The 19,383-nt window shown below is 40.3% G+C and overlaps 1 protein-coding gene across 9 annotated transcripts in view; it reads right to left on the bottom strand.

The window, feature by feature from the left end:
• ptpn13 (protein tyrosine phosphatase non-receptor type 13) overlaps positions 1 to 12,536 on the bottom strand; it is a 224,979-nt gene extending 212,443 nt beyond the window's left edge. For 8 of the 9 annotated variants that reach the window (XM_048534137.2, XM_048534197.2, XM_048534154.2 and 5 more), the window contains exon 1: positions 12,260 to 12,536. The gene's annotated coding sequence lies outside the window, so the exon portion shown is untranslated. Of the gene's footprint in view, positions 1 to 11,263; positions 11,318 to 12,259 lie in introns of those variants that run through there. The other variant, XM_048534145.2, reaches the window with a different exon arrangement.
• Positions 12,537 to 19,383: the final 6,847 nt, after the last annotated feature.

The raw sequence follows: 19,383 nt of genomic DNA, 5'->3' as shown, positions 1-19,383 counted from the left end.
TGACTGCCAAACCAGAAATTGTATCATACCAGATATAGCATACCAGGAGAAACTTGGTCTTGGCAGAATCATCTACTGTCTGTATTTTGTAGATAAGATTTGAGCACTATTGGTTCAACACGGGCATAAGGCATGAACAAAACAGTAATGGCCTTTCACAAAAGCTTAAAAATGCAAGTCGTGTTTGTGCTTCAAACCAAAATAAAACCTCCATGTGGAGAATCCAGACAGCAATATGTATTAGCTTGGGTTTATCAAAGTAAGGATCAAGACCTCAAGTAGGGTGGCAAGCCAAGCTTTTGGAAATATAAGCCCCTTCCATTCTCTCTCACAGGCTCTTCTTTGATCTGCTGTCATTGTTCTCCCCATTACTCACCCAAACTACCAGTTCTCAGAGGGGCTGCAACAAATTTCACAGGGGATAACATTTGGGAAACCCTGATATAAGTACTTCCCAATCCAGAAATTACTCCTGACTCCCCACTAAAATGTATAAGAATAAAGATATTTCCAATATTAAGTTTTTTTTAAAGAAATCAAAGATCCTAGAAAATGCCTGACATTGCTGGATCAAATGGTTCATCTGCACCCTTTTATTTGCTTTACCTCTGTAAAAGATGAAAAGTATACAATACTCAAAACAAAGTTTTCCTTCTCTCGGCCTTCATTAGAGCAACATTAAAATAGAAAACAATCATTTCCACAGGCTAAAATTCCAGATTACTCAAATTTAGCTTTCCAAACACCTTCCAAATCCATGACCACTTCCATCTAGAAGGACAATGGCAGGCGAGACGTGGGATCACACTTGAAAGTTCTCCTCCAAACCACTCACCAACATGACTTGGAAATAGATCTCCATTATTTCACTGTCACTGGGTCAAATTCCCTCTCTAAGGTCCTGAGAGTCTAACGGTTCAAGAAGGCAGCTCACCACCACCTTCTCAAGAGCAACTAGGAATAGGCAATAAATGCTGGCCGAGCCAGCAATGGGCACATTCCACAATTATAAAGACCAACAGTTTGTCCATTTGTTCTCTTAAAAAAATCTAAATCTATTTCAAAACAAACTGAATGATACAAATGGATTTTATACTTTAAAAATGAGAGCTTTGTCAAATATCTTTTGCTTCCCTCTTTGCACCTGGGTTCATTGTGTGAGCTACCAAAAGCAATTTATCATCAGAAGAGACCAAACACAAGATGGAGATCAAAAGTTACTTGAACTGAATAAAAAACACTTCTATTCCAAATGTACTTCCAGTAATTTTCCCCCCCTCTCATCAGTCTAAACCTAACAATGTGGGGACAGAACAATGTGTCATCATGGCTCCATTCCCAGGCACACAGATCCATTTGCTCCAAACGAGTCATTTCCTCTGCCCCCTCATTTATTGAGATACCATTTGTGACTACATCAGATATGATATTTACTACTGGAATACAAACCTATCCCACATTCTGTTTCTATGCCAAATTCACGTATGAAGAAATCCCATTGTAACAGCAGAACAGTCATCTCTTTACAAAATCATGGTGCCTGGAAATCCACATCTGCATGAATACAGCACTCTCTCAAGGAGACGAATCTAGTAATTTCGTTATGACAGTACTGAACAATATTCCCCACCCCCACCCAGTGCAGTTCAATGCTCTTCCATTAGAAAAATTTACATTATTAAAACTTAAGAAAGTTAAGTATAGCCGTTGCACACACATATTTAAAACCAAATTCAGAAGCAGCTATAGGTCATTCCTGCAAATTTAAATAAAGTAGTTTAGGAAGGAATTAATAAGTATTGCAATATAAGGCAAGACAGGAGAGTAATGAAAGCTATAATTAAAATAAATGAAAGCGATATAGTGGGGATGCTGGAAATCACAAATAAAAAAAGTTATTCAGAAACTCTGCTGGTCTGGCATTGCCTGTGGAGAGAGAAACGGAGTTAATATTAAGAGGCTTATTTGCGTCTTCCTTATTTACAAGATTTTGAGTTTTCCAGCAGTTTCTGTTACTGAAAAGGAGACATGGATAGTGTTTAAATTGTGCAGATTAGCAAATTGATAAATAAATGATTAATAACACAGAGCAGACAAGTCACATCTGCAACTGAAAACTTTACTAACCTCCTTTAAACTAAAACGATTTCACAGACAATATAGTTTTAATTACTATAAACCAAGCTACAATTCAAAAGGTGTGAACATTTGTATTTTCATGTATTGCATTTGTATTATTCTGATTTTTGTATGGCGCATATATCTTGTTTATTCAAAACAGAGAAATTGCTGGAGAAACTCAGCAAATCTGGCAACATTTGTAAGAGAAAGCAGAGTTAACTTTTGTGCCCATTCACCCATCTTCTGTTCTGAACTCTCAACTACCGGCCCATGTCTGGCCTCCCTTTCTCAACAAATTCCTGAACACGCCATTACAATCCTCTTCTGTAACCACCCTTTTCATCAGTATGCAATCACAGTTAACTCAGTGTTGAAAAATTATAGTCTACACACAGTTAAGTACGTTACCACAGACTCTCTGGCTTCTCTGTTTTCTTTATGATGTTCAACAATTGCATCTTCCTCTACCACGAAACATCCTCCACAGTCTACATCTGTGGGCTCAATCTGCCATCATTCCTTTCCAATCTACCTCAACATAGTCACCATTTCTGCAACTGCCCCTTTATCTGAAGTATCAGATTTTCTGAATTCGATTTCACAACTTTTAGTGGGATCAAATTTATGATCTCCATGCTGTTTTCCAACACCATAATGACGTGACAATCAAATCCAATGTTTTCTTCGCCCTGAAAAGAAAGCGATTCAAGATGAATTCCCACAGGCATTGAATATTCAAGAACTTTCTCCATCTTGTCAGAAAGATAGAAGCTTTGCATTTCAGTCCTCAACCCAAACCAATCCCAACTATTTGCTCAGGTAGAACCCAATGGCACGCAACCTTTGACACTAATTTCACTCAAAACTGAACTTCAAACTTCACATCTGGTACTACATTACAATATAAAGAAACAAGATCAGCAAAAGACCATTCAGCCCCTCAGGCTTTTGCCATCATTCACAGTTAATCTTAGACTTCAATTTCATTTACCCATATAATCTCCACAGATTGTAAACACCTTCCTCAGCCTTGAATAAACACAACCCTCTGTAGCATAGCATATCAAAGATTCAGAAGTTTCTGAATTAAGAAATTCTCCTTTATTTCAGTCTTAAATCCCTTACCCTGAGATTGTGCCCCTAATAATAGGCCCACTAGCCAGAGGAAACAATCTCTCAATATCCAACTCTCAAAACCATCAGTACTCAGTCTTATTGAAATAAACAATCACTCTAAACAACTAAGGATACGAGGTCATTCCCTTTGACCACTCTCATCCTTGGAATCAAACTAGTGAACCACTATGTACTTCCTTCAAAGCAGTAACTCTTTTGTTCCATACATACACATTGTCATTACATTAGTGATCTCACATGAGGACAACCATCTTTACCACATAATATATGACTTATCTTCCATACTCTCTTGCCCCGTTGTCCTACTGTACTATTAGTGACAATTGTGGTAACATTCTACTGCGTCATTTGCCATATGCAGAAATCTCCGATAACCTCTCTCTTCAACTGTGCATTGGCCACTTCCCCTAAACCCCACTTTCAAACTTCTTCCTTTCTTTAAAATTTCATTCACAGGATGAGGGTGTCGTTGACTAAACCAGTATTTATTGCCCAGAGGCCACATTGCTGTGGGTCTGGAGTCACATGTAGCTCAGATCAGGTAAGGATGGTAGTTTCCTTCCATAAAAAGGACATTAGTAAACCAGATGGGCTTTTCCTGACAATCGATGAATGGATTCACAGTCATCATTAGATTCTTCATTCCAGACATTTATTGAATTCAAATTCCATCATCTGCCATGGCAGGATTTGAACCTGGGTCCCCACAACATTATCTGGGTCTCTGGATTAACAGTCCAGCAGTGATACCGCTAGGCCACCCCAAAACACCCCCTCCCCCCCACCCTCCGGTCCACTAAAGAATCCAGCTTGTAACATATCACGATATTAAAGAAGTATAATGGAAATACAGATCTTAATGACAACATTAAAGTAACCAGTGATTATCTGTTTTATGTTACTCATGGCTAAGTCAAGACATGTATTGTGGTATAAAAACAAATGTATTGTCGTTTTGCTGTTAAGATGAGATTATTTTATGCTTGTTTACATTATAGTTTGTTTATTGGAGACAAAAATCTAGCAGTTATATTTAAACCATTGAAAATAAGCAAATCCTAGAGATAAGTGCATAAATGTTCATGGCTCCAAGTTGCTCAAGGCATAAGAAACATCACTCTTTCATGCTTTTCATTACAGTGTTATTTTTATAAACTAATAATACTAGAACATTTTTTACACAGTTAAAGTTTAAATAAATCCAAACATCTTTGCCATTAAATCATCTCAGGCTGCAGAGCAAATATGTTCGAACATATAAATACTGAAATTCCACCTCTTTCAAAATACACTGATGGCATATAGTCCAACACTAACACTCACCCATTGTTGCTAAACTTATTCGTTTCTTCATAAGTTTCTTATGCAAATCTCATGTAGCAGGGAATCTTATGTTAGCAAGTGGATCAGGCAGTTCAAGTAATTGCCTTTTGTACTTTATAATGAAAAGATTATCATCTTCAGTTTAGGTCATCATAATCAAAATAAAAATATCCATAGGTCTGAGCTGTAGAAAAATTTGATCCACATACAGCAGACATCACTGTATACACAAAAGTTATTCAATCTGCTTCCACAGAGATGGAATTTTTTTTAATATTCATTCACAGGATGAGGGCATCGCTGGCTAAGCAGCACTTACTGCCCATCCCTAACTACCCACAGGGCAGATAAGAGTCAACCACATTGTTGAGAGTCTGGAGCCACATGTAGGCCAGATCAGGAAAGGATGGCAGTTTTCTTCCCTAAAGGACATTCATGAACCAGATGGGTTTTTCTGACAATCAAAAATGGATTCACGGTCATCATAGATTCTTCATTCCAGATATTTACTTCATTCAAATTCCATCATCTGCCGTGTCAGGATCTGAACCTGGGTCCCCAGAATATTGTTTGGGTCTCTGGATTAACAGTCCTGGTGAACACAAGGCCACTGCCTCCCCCGACAGTAAGTGATAAAACAGGTAAAAATTCTATTAACTGCTTGCAGTCACTTTTTAAAGGATTACAAGTTCCGTAAGTAGACAAATAAATATGATTAAATTTCAAAAAGATAAAAAAACTCTCAATTGTTAGGTAATATTAAATCTTAAACTGAACCTGGCTGATAATGGTCAGCCATATTAACTGGTGTATTTCAAGGGCAATGGTTCTAAAATTCAGAATTCATTTTGCCAACCAATCGGCATTCTCCTTTTGTACAATATACATTTTCCCTTTACTTCAGTATTCCTTGCAAATTGTCCTTATGATTGCAAACAAAAGCTTTAACCATACGTGCCTTTTTCAGCAATCATTATTACATTTAGCTTTCTTCACGATTAAATCTTCACAATAAGTAATCACTAGTGTATAATTATATGTTATTTGACATATTGCATGGTACTGGGAAATATTCCAAACTGTCAACAGGGTAACATTTTGATCTGTAGCTGACTAGCAAAGTGATTCATGCCAAGAAACAGATGTAATAAGGAATAGGCATTGCACAGAAAATCACTCTGGTAGCTACTAAATAAATATAAATAGATATGTTGTTAGGAGAATGTGTTGGAGTGCCCAAGGACAAACTCCAACTGTTCATGCACTCCTCCTCATGACTTAACAAAAGCTCTGATAATTTGGGAGATGCAGTTTACTCTGCCTTTGAAACTTTTGCATATCTGATGCAGAATCCCAGATGAGAATACTACAAAACAACTCCACAGGCAGGAAAGGTATGGAATTTGACTGCTTCAGACTACATTCTGCGAACAAGAAAGGAATGCAGAGTCACTCTTAAAAAAAATGAATGTTCAATTTAAATGTGATATTTTCTAGATGACCATTCCTGTTATACATTTGCCACTTCTGCCAGTATGTGGTACGGGGTTGTTTTTAGGTAGTTTGGCGCCAACAATCCTGCTTTGTCTTTGCTTTGTTTTGGGCCTATACAGTAATGAATGAAAAATATAAACTACCATTAAATACGCTGTGGTTGGTTCACTGGCCAAGCTGGTTTGTTAGTTCGCAGACGTTTCATTACCCTGCTGGGTAACATCATCAGTGCAGCCTCCGATGAAGCGCTGTTGTGTTTTCCCTCCTGGTACTTAAACTCTAGTGTCCACTGTAATAAAATGTGAGGCTGGATGAACACAGCAGGCCCAGCAGCATCTCAGGAGCACAAAAGCTGACGTTTCAGGCCTAGCCCCTTCATCAGAGAGGGGGATGGGGTGAGGGTTCTGGAATAAATAGGGAGAGAGGGGGAGGCGGACCGAAGATGGAGAAAAAAGAAGATAGGTGGAGAGGAGAGTATAGGTGGGGAGGTAGGGAGGGGATAGGTCGGTCCAGGGAAGACGGACAGGTCAAGGAGGTGGGATGAGGTTAGTAGGTAGGAGATGGAGGTGCGGCTTGGGGTGGGAGGAAGGGATGGGTGAGAGGAAGAACAGGTTAGGGAGGCAGAGACAGGTTGGAGTGATTTTGGGATGCAGTGGGGGGAGGGGAAGAGCTGGGCTGGTTGTGTGGTGCAGTGGGGGGAGGAGACGAACTGGGTTGGTTTTGGGATGCGGTGGGGGAAGGGGAGATTTGGAAGCTGGTGAAGTCCACACTGATACCTTTGGGCTGCAGGGCTCCCAAGCGGAATATGAGTTGCTGTTCCTGCAACCTTCGGGTGGCATCATTGTGGCACTGCAGGAGGCCCATGATGGACATGTCATCTAAAGAATCGGAGGGGGAGTGGAAATGGTTTGCGACTGGGAGGTGCAGTTGTTTATTGCGAACCAAGTAGAGGTGTTCTGCAAAGCGGTCCCCAAGCCTCCGCTTGGTTTCCCCACACAACCAGCCCAGCTCTTCCCCTCCATGCCACACAACCAGCCCAGCTCTTCCCCTCCACCCACTGCATCCCAAAACCACTCCAACCTGTCTCTGCCTCCCTAACCTGTTCTTCCTCTCACCCATCCCTTCCTCCCACCTCAAGCCACACCTCCATCTCCTACCTACTAACCTCATCCCACCTCCTTGACCTGTCCGTATTCCCTGGACTGACCTATCCCCTCCCTACCTATACTCTCCTCTCCACCTATCTTCTTTTCTCCATATCTTCGGTCCGCCTCCCCCTCTCTCCCTATTTATTCCAGAACCCTCACCCCATCCCCCCTCTCTGATGAAGGGTCTAGGCCCGAAACGTCAGCTTTTGTGCTCCTGAGATGGGAGAAGCATCAGTTCGATTGGGGCAACATCAAGATCTGAGGATAGGCCAAACAGAGACAAGCACAGGAATTCCTAGAGGCCTAGTTCTTCACCAAGGCAGCCATCAACAAACACACAGAATTAGATCCTATATATACACACACCACTGTGAGGGAAAACCAGCAATGAGATCATCAATTCCAATGGAACCCAAAGTTTAAACATCAAGCGGGAAACCACAACAGCACTTCAGCGGAGATAGCAGGAACTGCAGATGCTGGAGAATCTGAGATAACAAGGTGAAGAGCTGGATGAACACAGGAGGCCAAGCAGCATCAGAGGAGCAGGAAAGCTAACGTTTCGGGCCTAGACTAGGCCCGAAACGTCAGCCTTCCTGCTCCTCTGATGCTGTTTCCCCTCCTGTGTTCATCCAGCTCTACAACTTGTTACCTCAGCAATTCATCGGAGGCTTCACTGATGATGTTACCCAGCAGGGTCATGAAATGTCTGCGTAACGAACCAGCTCAGCGAGCAAACCAACCACAGCATTCACAACTCAAGCTACAAATCTACTCAAGAACCTTAACCATTACGTATCTACAAAAGTGGCACTGATTTTAGACAAGATTATAGCATGGTAGTGGTAAGTAAAACTATTTGATAAGCATCATTACTAGGACATTAAAGATATGATATAGGTACATCTGGTCTTCCCAAAAGCCACACAGAAGGACTCATCTTGATGCTGGGGGGTGGACGCTGGGAAGTTGTTTCCGTTCTGCAGGGAGACTAGGGCCTGTGGGCACAGCCTTAAAATTAGAGGGGGTAAATTTAAAACAGAAATGAGACGACATTTCTTCAGCCAGAGAGTGGTGGACTTTTGGAATTCATTGCCACGGAGTGCAGTGGAGGCTGGGACGTTAGATGCCTTCAAGACATCTATCGACAAATTCTTGATCTCACAAGGAATCAAGGGCTACGGGGAGAGTGCAGGGACGTGGAGTTGAAATGCCCATCAGCCATGATTTAAATGGTGGAGTGGACTTGATGGGCTGAATGGCCTTACTTCCACTCCTATGCCTTATGGTCTTATGTCATACACACAAACTGTAAACTAAGAGTGTGGAGCCAACACAACATGAACATTAATTTAGTAACACTTAAACACCTCTAAGTGTGGAATAGGCATGTTGTTGAGGACGCAGTTCATAATAAAGATGCACTTCCTTCCTCTGCAGCCTGCCAGAGAGTACAATCCCATTGGACTAAAGTTTTACAACATCTTCTATGTTGGTTCCCCATGCTTCACCCTATTGAAATTCTACTTCTTTCGAAATAAACTGATGGCATTCAGTCCAACACCAACTCTCATTAAATTGTATGTTTTGAATGTAGAATATTAACTCTGTTGCTAAAATGAAAGAAATGGTTGAACAAGCATCAAGTCTCCACAAATGGTCATGAGGTATTCAACTCTAGCTTTCCCAAATATCCCCAACCTCGCCCTATTGTCTGAAACTGTCTTTATAAAGCAATTGCCTTATGATAAATACACTTCAATCAATACTTTTAAATTCATAGAAGTTTCAAGAGACAGATTCAAAGAAGCCCTCAAGATCAAATACCTCACCTATGATTTTGCCAAATAATTCCAGTATTGTAAACAAAATTTCAGGTATTACTGAAAATCATTCAAAAAATTGTGCGGTTTCCATCATCATAGCTGCACAGTACATGATGACAGCACGCTAAAAGAGATAGTTTGACTTATCTCTAATACATGGATTGTGCAGATCATAATATGCATTCTGGTTATGAATCTGCATTACAATTTCAACTCTGATCCGCAATATAGCAAGTAAGGAAGGAGGTAAATGCACATATGTGCAAATCCTGCACCAACACTTTATAATTCACTCAAGGGACATCGGAATTGCTGGATGGCCAGCATTTAAGCTCCATCCTTAGTTGCCCTTGAGAAGGTGGCGGGGAATTGCCTCCTTGAACTACTGTAGTCGCTGTGCAGTAGGCAGACCCAAAATGCTGTCAGAGAGGGACTGTATTTATGTGGCAAGAATAATTGAATTTCTGGTCAATGATAACCAAGGATGTTGATAGTGGGGTATTCAGCGGGTAACACCATTGAATATCAAAGAATAGTGGCTAGATTGTCTTTTAATAGAGATGGTCAGTGCCTGGCATCTGTGTGGTGTAAATGCTGCTTGGCACTACTCAGCCTCAGCAGAAATATTGTCCACATCTAGGTGTACTTGAATATGGACTGCTTCCATATCTGAGAAGTCAGAAATGGTGCTGAAAATTGTACAATCATCAGCAAACATCCCCAAACTTCTGACCTTATGATGGTAGGCTTCGCTGATAGCAGAAGATGGTTGCGCCTAGGACACCACCCCAAAAAACTCCTGAAGGTATGCCCTGAAACTGAGATGACTGACAACCAACAACCATAAGCATCTTCCTACATTCCAGGTATAGCTCAAACCAGCAGACAGTTTGCGCCCCCCCCCCCTCCGATTACCACTGATTCCAGTATTGCTCGGGCTCCTTGGTGCCACACTTGGTAAAATGGCAAGGGCTGTCACGCTCACCTCACTTGCGGAATTCAGCACTTTTGTCCATGTTTGAACCAAGGTTGTAATGACATCAACAGCTAAATGACCTGACTGAAACCAAACTGGGCGTCACTGAGCAGGTTATTGCTGAGCAGATGCTGCTCGATAGCACTGTTGATGACACTTTCCATCACTTTACTGACGGTCAGGATTAGACTGATGGGGCAGCAATTGGTTGCGTTGGATTTGTCCTGTCTTGTATGTACAGGACACACAGCGTCATAGCCCTATTGAAATAGCTTTGCCAAGGGAGCAGGAAGTTCTGGAGCACAAATCTTCAGTACTATTGCCAGAAAATTGTCAGGGCCCGTAGCTTTGCAGTGTCCAATGCTTCCGACAGTTCCTTGATATCACATGCAATGAATTGAATTGGCTGCAGAATGATATCAGCAATGCTAGGGATCGGGGTGGGGGGGGGGGGGGGGAGATGCTGAGATGGGCCATTCGCTCAGTACTTCCAGCTGAAGTTCGCTTCAGCCTTATCTTTTGCACTGACATGTTGGGCTCTCATTGAGGATCATCCGTGAGGATGGAGATATTTCTGCAGCTGTCTCCTCCCTGTGTATTGTTTAATTGTCCACCACCATTCACCACTGGATGTGGTTGAAGTGCAGAGTTTAGCACTGATCCGTTGGTTGTGGGATTGCAAGTCTGATGATGTTTTGAATGTTAACTTCAACATACCTTTAGGCAATTTTTGTGATGCAATTCTAATTAGGGTATATTTTGCCTTTTAAACTGAACTATTTAAAGTAACATTTAAGCATAACTTCTTGATACATTCAGTGCCTGATTTCACTCTTTTCCAGAGACAGCAAAGCGTATCAGCGAAATTCAAGAGCTTATTACTGTCTCTGTATTGCTGGTTTACATCAGGGGCTGTATACTGAAACCAGCATATCTTCCCAATCTACAAAACAAAGATTTGTACATTACAAATACCAGCAAATCAGAATTTTTCAACCATCTACAGTAAAACTTATCATACATCTATGGTACAAGACAAATACCTTAACTCATCCTACCTTCTCTACCCCGGCCCCGTCGAAACAAAAGTTAGGTCTGCTTATAGCAAGTAAAACGTCAATTTCCATCTGTACAAACCATACGCTAGATAAGTCGTCTTCAATTTGAACTGAAACAAATGGTGCGATAAGTTTGCTACTCACTGAAATGAGTTCAAGTAAATAGAAATACCATTCTACCTAACGTGATGCAGCTATCCAGGATAATTCTACAGCACTTGTAAATGCGAAGTGTTGAGTGGCAAACGACACTCTCCAAGAAAACTATGTAAATTACTGTTTTCTAAAAGCCTGGCACGTGAAGACTCATCATCAAGCTCATGTTCAGCTACTCATTGGCGAACTGCATTGTTGCTATGGAGATAGTGGTTCAGAGAGCATGGCATTGCCTGCCCACCCGGATTACAACCTTAAATACCAAATTAACTGTTTTACTGACTACCGGGTTTGAACGGCACAACTCGTGACCAAAACATCGTTATACAAACATGTATTAATAAACTTATGCAGAATTGGAAAGATCTGACAAGGTGCCTCCCACATCATCCAACAGTAAACACCTACTCTCTCATGCGAAACACAAAGAAGTGAAATAGAGTATTTGAAAACCACTCATCTCTTTCAATCCCGAACCCTACCGAGGTGATCTCGATGTTGCATGTTGTAACGAGAATGCAAAAGAGATAACTAACTTCAAACAATGGCTGGGGTATTGTGATCGAAAGGAACACTGCCCCAATCCAACGAATCGCAATCCAAAAGGTGATTTGAAATTCACGCCGTTTCTAACTCGAGTACCCTCAAATCCACCCAGAAAGCATTAAAGACAAGCCCAATAATAAGCTGTTCCAACAAACTTTTATCAAAATTAAAATTCAGAAGGAAACGCTGAAGAATAAACAAGTTGATGATGTACCAGAACAAGAAACACCCTAGTTGTGCATTAAACTTTTTATCTAAACTCCCATCACTAACCTGCAAATTAAAATCTGAGTGTATCATTTAAAAGCTATTTAGTCTATTATGCACTCTCCACCCTCCCCCCACTACAAACCAGCAAGACACTACCAGTAAACTGTCCTACCATCTCCTTGAGTGTGACTCGACTGAATTTCAGCCTGGGCTCAGTTTAAACTTCTTCAGCTCGGAGATATCTATTTAAATTTTCTAACCTACCGGCGATGACAAGGAGAGAAAACACAGAGCTTCCGCGGCACTGTGGTCAAGGCGCGCACTGAAGCCGTGCTCCTCAGGGCAGCAATAGCCACATCTCCGCAATGACTCGGCTGGTAGGACAGGAACATTCCACAACTGAGGCTCAGGGTGCTGTTATTTTTTTCTTTCTCACTGCAACAATCTGGCAACTGAAGACATTTCGCTTTGCAATTTTGAGTGTTGCGGGTTGCACGGCGTGGCCGCTACACTGTATCCTCGTCAAGCGCCCACAGCCTGTTGATCGTATCCGATTGTATGGAACCTTGCGTCGGCCGAGTTCCCCACGCCTGCGCACCTCCGTCCAGCCTGTTGCTGTTTGGCTGCAGCCTGGGAGATGCAGTTTCTTTGCCTTCACTCAGCTTCCAGTCAACTGGGCAGCTCCACAGCAGGTGCTAGTCATACAAAGAAAGTCATGTTAGGACAGGTACCTCACATAAGTTGTCATGTTTTATTATTCACACCGATAGGCCACATTTTAACAAAACATTAATACTCTAAATTACTTGACAACATTTCATTGGCTAGAGGTATTTTTAAGGCATGTTGAATTTTTTCTCTTTTCATCAAATTTAACTGTTTGGACCCACCTATACCTGTTGTTAAATGAAAAATTCACCTTATTCAATTATTTTGTGCCTTCTTTCAGAAAGGCTATCTATGACAGAAGAGATAAATGCTACACCCTCCCACATCTTTTTTCTTTGTTGTGACTGCAGGAAACCTTAAAAGACGGTTCGTTGAAAATTTCATAGCTTTCTCCTAAACCAAAATTTCTTGGCACACTTTTTTTGTGAAATATCATAGAATCCCTTCAGTGTGGAAACAGGTCCTTCAGCCCAACAAGTCCACACTGACACTCAGAGCATCCCACCCAGACCCGTCCCCATATAACCCACCTGATCTACACATCCCTGAACACTACGGGCAATTTAGCATTGCCAATCCACATAACTAGCACATCTTTGGACTGTGGGATGAAACCGGAGGAAACCCACGCAGACTGGGGGATAATGTGAAAACTCCACACAGTCGCCTGAGGATAACAGATCCAATCCCCAAAGAATATATTAATAGCTTGTTAAGTTTGTATTATTGTTTTTAAAACACAGATTCACAGAGTTGTAAAGGAGTGATTTGACTGTTTCTCACTTTCCCCTGCCATGGTGAGTAGGGCTTACTGATGCCAGATCAATAAGTCATTAAAAAAATTGAGAGTGTTTGCAATTGCTGAGTTATTGAATATTAGTCATAAGATTTATTTTGAACAATAGGCTAATGGTCGATAGGTAAGTTTGAACAGAAGGCTTTTCTTGTTAGCTATCGTAGCTGTTGATCCCGATGGGTACAAGTCTTAACTTAGCCACCCTAGGAAAAGAGAGATAGCAGTGAAGCTCTAACTACATGTAAATGGCCATAAACTATTGGTATATAACATTACAAATTAAACTCAACCCCATTATAAATTCCCCGTTACAGAAACAGAGGTCAGATATGGACAAAGGAAAGCTGTAAATCAGTGGTCCCTCTGGTTTTCTTCAGGTCTGACGCACAGAACAAAGAGGCAGCTTTTGTGCTGGTGGCTTTGAAAACATTTCTTTCTATTTTGTACCAGTCACAAGGTTATCAGAAAAACTGATCAAATAGTTTTCGAGAGGCAAAATCATCATTAACTGGTCACTAGCCCATAGACCAACAACTTCTTGTGACCGAGATAGTAGGAACTGCAGATGATAGAGAATCTGAGGTAACAAGGTGTAGAGCTGAATGAACACAACAGGCCAAGCAGCATCTTAGGAGCAGGAAAGCTGACGTTTTGGGCCTAGACCCTTCATCAGAAATGAAGGAGTGGAAGGGGGTTCTGAAATAAATAGGGAGAGAGTGGGAGGTGGATAGAAGATGGATAGAGGAGAAGATAGGTAGAGAGGAGGTGGCGGAAAAACTGCTCAACATCCAAGCGTGGTCGCCGCCTCCTCTCCACCTATCTTCTCCTCTATCCATCTTCTATCCACCTCCCACTCTCTCCCTATTTATTTCAGAACCCCCATCCCCTCCCCCATTTCTGAAGAAGAGTCTAGGCCCAAAATGTCAGCTTTCCTTCTCCTATGATGCTGCTTGGCCTGTTGTGTTCATCCAGCTCTACACGTAGTTACCTCAACTTCTTGTTACCACCATCTGCACCTGTACACAGATCTCTTCGATTCCAATTCATCTACAACCACTCAAATTACTGCTGGTTCAAACAACTGTGCAAATAATGTTTGTCATGAGTGTCAGCTAACTTGCTTTTTGAAACACACAGCAATAATTTAATGCACTGGATTTAAACCATTTCTGACTCATTTCAGTCCACTATTCAAAAGCACACAAAAATAAAATGGCACAATCTTTACATGATATACAAATAGTACAATGAATCTACCCAAAGACTAATACATAGCTGTGAATATAAAACTATGCGTAAGAGATTATAGAAGTTACATGTGAAAAAAAAATTAAGGAATGCGAGAAGGAAGAACTGGATTTGGGTTCAGGACATTGAATAGAATGCCAAGCAGCCAGAGTATTTGACACATGTAGAAAATCAGAGTCTGTCCCATATAAAAGAAGTGCAGGGATACCTCAGTTATAGAGAACAGACGCAGGCATTTCAGTCATTTCACAGCTTACTGGGGATGCACTCTTTCTCATCTTCATGATGTTCATTCCTATGTACCAACAAAACCATAATATCATAACAAAATGTGTTTGGATAAAGCTGGTGAAACAAATGTTGTCAATGCAGGTTCTGCTCTGCCACATTGAGAAACTAGTGATTTCTGACCTCACACTCAATGTTGTATCCATTTAATGTTCTGTGAGTCCTCTGTGAAACCCATGATATAGAAGTTGTGAAGCTGTTGTGCCACCAATTTCAGACTGTGACCCTCTCGTGATAGGCACTTCCAAAATTCAATAGCAATATTTTTGAAAATTCAGTAAATGAATGTATTATTTCAGAACAAAAAGTTACAACTTACTTTAACACTTCAAACAACATTTTAAGTCAGTGAGGAACATCTTTTCAAAGCAGAAAGCAGAGTTATCCATCAACTCAAAACATTGTAAATGCATGCTTTTCATTACTAAGATGGATATGATATATTTGTTCGTATAAATGCTTTGAAATGTGAATTTTATATACCAATAAAATGTTGTAACATTGTTTACTTTAACTATACTTTTTTATATGTTAAAGTTTCATTCAGAATATTCTTTCTTTGCCATACCAGTCTTCCCTTCCAATTTATGTTCAATTTGTTGCTCATTCATCTTTCTTGATGCAGTGATTTACACTAAATAAAATTCAGTGTCTTCCATGTTGTTCTGTTATCCATGAGGTTTTGCTTCATTAGCTTACGTATAAAAAGTTCCAAATATTCTCAGTTGACATATCAATCAGCAAAATATAGAATTGTAAGCTGTTCCCAAGTGTTAGCTCAGAAGCTACAGTTTTGGCTCATAATGTCAGTAACCACCCAAACCTGGAACATCATCGTTGTTCCTTCACTGACACTGTGAGCGTATCGATACTCACCAAGGACTGCAGTGGATCACCAAGGAAGCACCTTCTCCAAGGAAATTAGTATTGAGCAATAAATGCTGTCTTAGCCAATGATGCCTGTATCCCTGAACACATTTTTCAAACTCATAATACATATTGAGCTAACAGCAATTTTTAAAAGAATGTTTTACATGATAATGCATAGTCATAATGCACTACGTAAATGTTATTGTATTGAAAATATTGCTTCATACTTGTCACTGATGCATGTTATCTTTACATACAATCATAGAAATTTATATTCAACCCAGTGTGCCTGTTCTGGTTCCTTAAAATACTTTCCAATTTCCTCTCCCTGGACTCTCCCCATACTCATTTGAATATTTTACTTTCCAATTACTTACCAAATTTCCCCTGACTCCAGCAATGTTTCTCATAGGACATTTGGATCCTAACAAGTTTGTATAATGAAAATAATCCAGTCACTGCTAGCATTCTTCTGGTGTTGTTTCTAATTATTGCTATTTTATTCAATGAAGCATTTTTCCCTATTTATGCTACAAAAACTCAACAAATATTTGAGCACCTTTGTCAGATTGGATCTTTTTTCTATTTGAACAAAAGGAGCTCCTGGTTCAGTAATCTTTGCAACTGGTTTAGTTTGTGTAAATTTGAAATTCTCCCCTTTTTTACGTTATAGAGCCATAAGTTTTAAATCTAGTAGCTGACATATTTAACTCAAGAGCTGTATCAAATTTCTCCAATTTTTCAACTGTTCTGTTCCACTATTCTATTCAATGTTTTTGAGGTTTTGATCTGATCTGATCTGATCGAGGTTTTTAAAATCATGAGCAAGCTGGACAGAGTAGATTGAGTGAAACTGTTCCAGCAGAAAGATACAAGAACAATGGATTTAAAGTAGGCACAAACAAAGCAAGCATGATGTAAGAAAAAGCATTTTTCACACTGTGAGTTGTCAGGGGCTAGAGTATGTTGCCTTGGAAATGTTGTGGAGGTTGAATTGAGGCATTCTAGAGTGTATTAGACTCTTTTTGGATAGTAATGTACTGGGTTAAGAAAATAGGTAGGAGATGGGCACTAGACAACAGAGCTGGTGCAGGCCGATTGACCTACTTCAGCATCATAATGATTCTGTGATTTTGTTTTACCATTTATTACCACTGTTTATATCTCCTTCAGTCTGAAAACTTAATCATAGATCATTGATTTTTGTTTTATGCCCTTTAACCAACTGAAGATGGGCAATTATGATGAGCAATAAATGCTGGCCTTGTTAGTGATGCTCACTTCCCATGAATGAATAAGAAAATTCCTAAAAAACTAAATATATTTTTCTGATACGAGTTTTTTTTATAAATCTATAATGATACTCCTCAAATGCCTGTGACTTTCCAAAATAATTATTTTTATTTCATATTTTGGCTATTTGAAGCTTATGCAAAAGCAATGTTGGGATGACTGGAGTGTAGTTATCTGCTTTATCCCTTTCTCCCAGAACAGAAGCATTAGTACAGTTACCTCTCCAGACTCTGGCAGAGCTTTCATATCTAAAATGTTTGATTTTCACCTTTGTTTTGCTACAACGGCCTATCCACAATTATTCTATTACACAAACAGGGCGAAGATTAAAAATGTTAACATTTGCAGAGATACCTATGCTAGTTGGACTGAGTCCCTGATAACTGACATTTGGGATGAATTTTCCAACCATCTGACAATGCAATGTCAATCCTAAACGTGCTATCTGTAAGATTCTGATCCATGCTAGTGGTGGGGAACATATTATTCTGCTGAACATTTGGACTGAAAATTTAGCTTGTAACTCAGTGCGTCCTCAGAAAAGCTTCCAAAGCACATGGTGCTGCTGACCAGCTACTTGCTGTACTACTCTGATTGCTGTGTTTTAACAGCATGTCTGTGGATTTCTGCTACATTTATTCTTGTAAACGTTGCAAAGGCAACATGTGCTTCTCAAGGTTGGAGTAAGGGAAAGTGCTGGACTAGGGCCCATATAACAAATGGCTGTACCTAAATTATTACCATTTCCTGGTTATGTCTCAGCTAATGAAACTACTGCAAGGCAGAAAAAGTAGGAAGTCTGCATTGTGATTATTTCAAAGTACTTCAATTGTTTCCTGATTGACTACAATATGTGAAAGGGAAAAAAAAATGTTTTTCCTAATGAAATTCATAAAACATTAATACAGAGTACGAACTGAGTTTTATTCTCCCAACATTCATATATCAACATTGCAACTGAGCAATGATGAGCACGATGCTTGAGAAAAATAAATATTTTGTTCAAACATAAAAAATGGAGGTCATGTTCGCTGAAGGAATTCCATGCAACATGTCCAGATCAAGTGTTGGAGCAAATTACTGCAGATGTTGGAATCTGTACCGGAAATAAAAAATGCTGGAGATCACAGCCGGTCAGGCAGCATCCACGGAGAGAAAGTATGCTGAAGCTCTGATGAAGAATCATCTAGGCTCAAAATGTTACCTTGCTTTCTCTCCATGGATACTGCCTGACCTGCTGTGATCTCCACATCAGGTATTGTTTGACATTGCTACCTGATTTCAGAATGGTGTGAGCAGATTATGAAGAATTCAATTGCCTACTTGGATTTAGTACAGGGAGGCCAGCTATTTGTTTCTAACAGGTTACTTTGATTCTCTGGTATGTCTAGTTATATGTGATCATTAAACTGGGAGTAAAGAGTTTCAAATAGTGGAGGAGTTTTTTGCTTAAAAGTCACCAAATCTGTATGGGTGCAGCCTTTCTGTGTACTCTTCACCTTAAAGCAACAAACATTCTCTTCAAAAAACATTTCTGAGTCTCCATCATCTGTTGTGTACTGCTTTGTTCAATATCATGGCAGTTTTAACTTGTAAGAATTGAATACCATGGGAATTCAGTGAAAATTTTAAACCACAAAAAACAGATGATTTTAGGTCAGATTTGCAGAGAACAATGGTTTTGAAGTTTTAAAATTCTGAATCCTGCTGGAAAAGCAGGTGATTGCTGAGGTGGAAATTGAGGTCCTTTTTGGCCAGTTAAGGACCTTAATAGCTGACAAATTGAGAAAAACCCTTGTAAAGGGCCCAAACTCAATTGTTAAGGTGGTGAGAAGCGAGCAAATTTCTCCTCAGGGCCAACTCATCCAATTATTGTCCTTCTAGCAGTCTCCCTCGCCACTTCAAGGGAGTGAATTGGGCACAATACCTGTTCTTATCACTGTGGTGGTATCTGCACACTCCTGATGTTGGTGTGGAGAGGGACATTGGACAGACAAGTCAGACGATTTCCAGGGTGGTCATTGACATGTCTAGGTAGTGGGTCAGGGAAGTGTCATTGCACCTGATAGCCTGCCTCTCTTCAGCGGTTACATCTTCATCTGGCCATCTTTGGGAAAGGAGCATGCGGTGTCTGCTGGTATTCTACAGAGTATACGCAATCAGTGGCACCATAGAGGCTGGAGTGCATCATCCACCTGAAAATAATTTACATTTTAAATTTGAT

Source organism: Stegostoma tigrinum, chromosome 1 (genome assembly GCF_030684315.1).
Source record: "Stegostoma tigrinum isolate sSteTig4 chromosome 1, sSteTig4.hap1, whole genome shotgun sequence".
In the NCBI taxonomy this organism is placed as follows: domain Eukaryota; kingdom Metazoa; phylum Chordata; class Chondrichthyes; order Orectolobiformes; family Stegostomatidae; genus Stegostoma; species Stegostoma tigrinum.
Note: the sequence above shows the minus strand (reverse complement) of the source record. Positions and strands in the feature narration are given on the sequence as shown.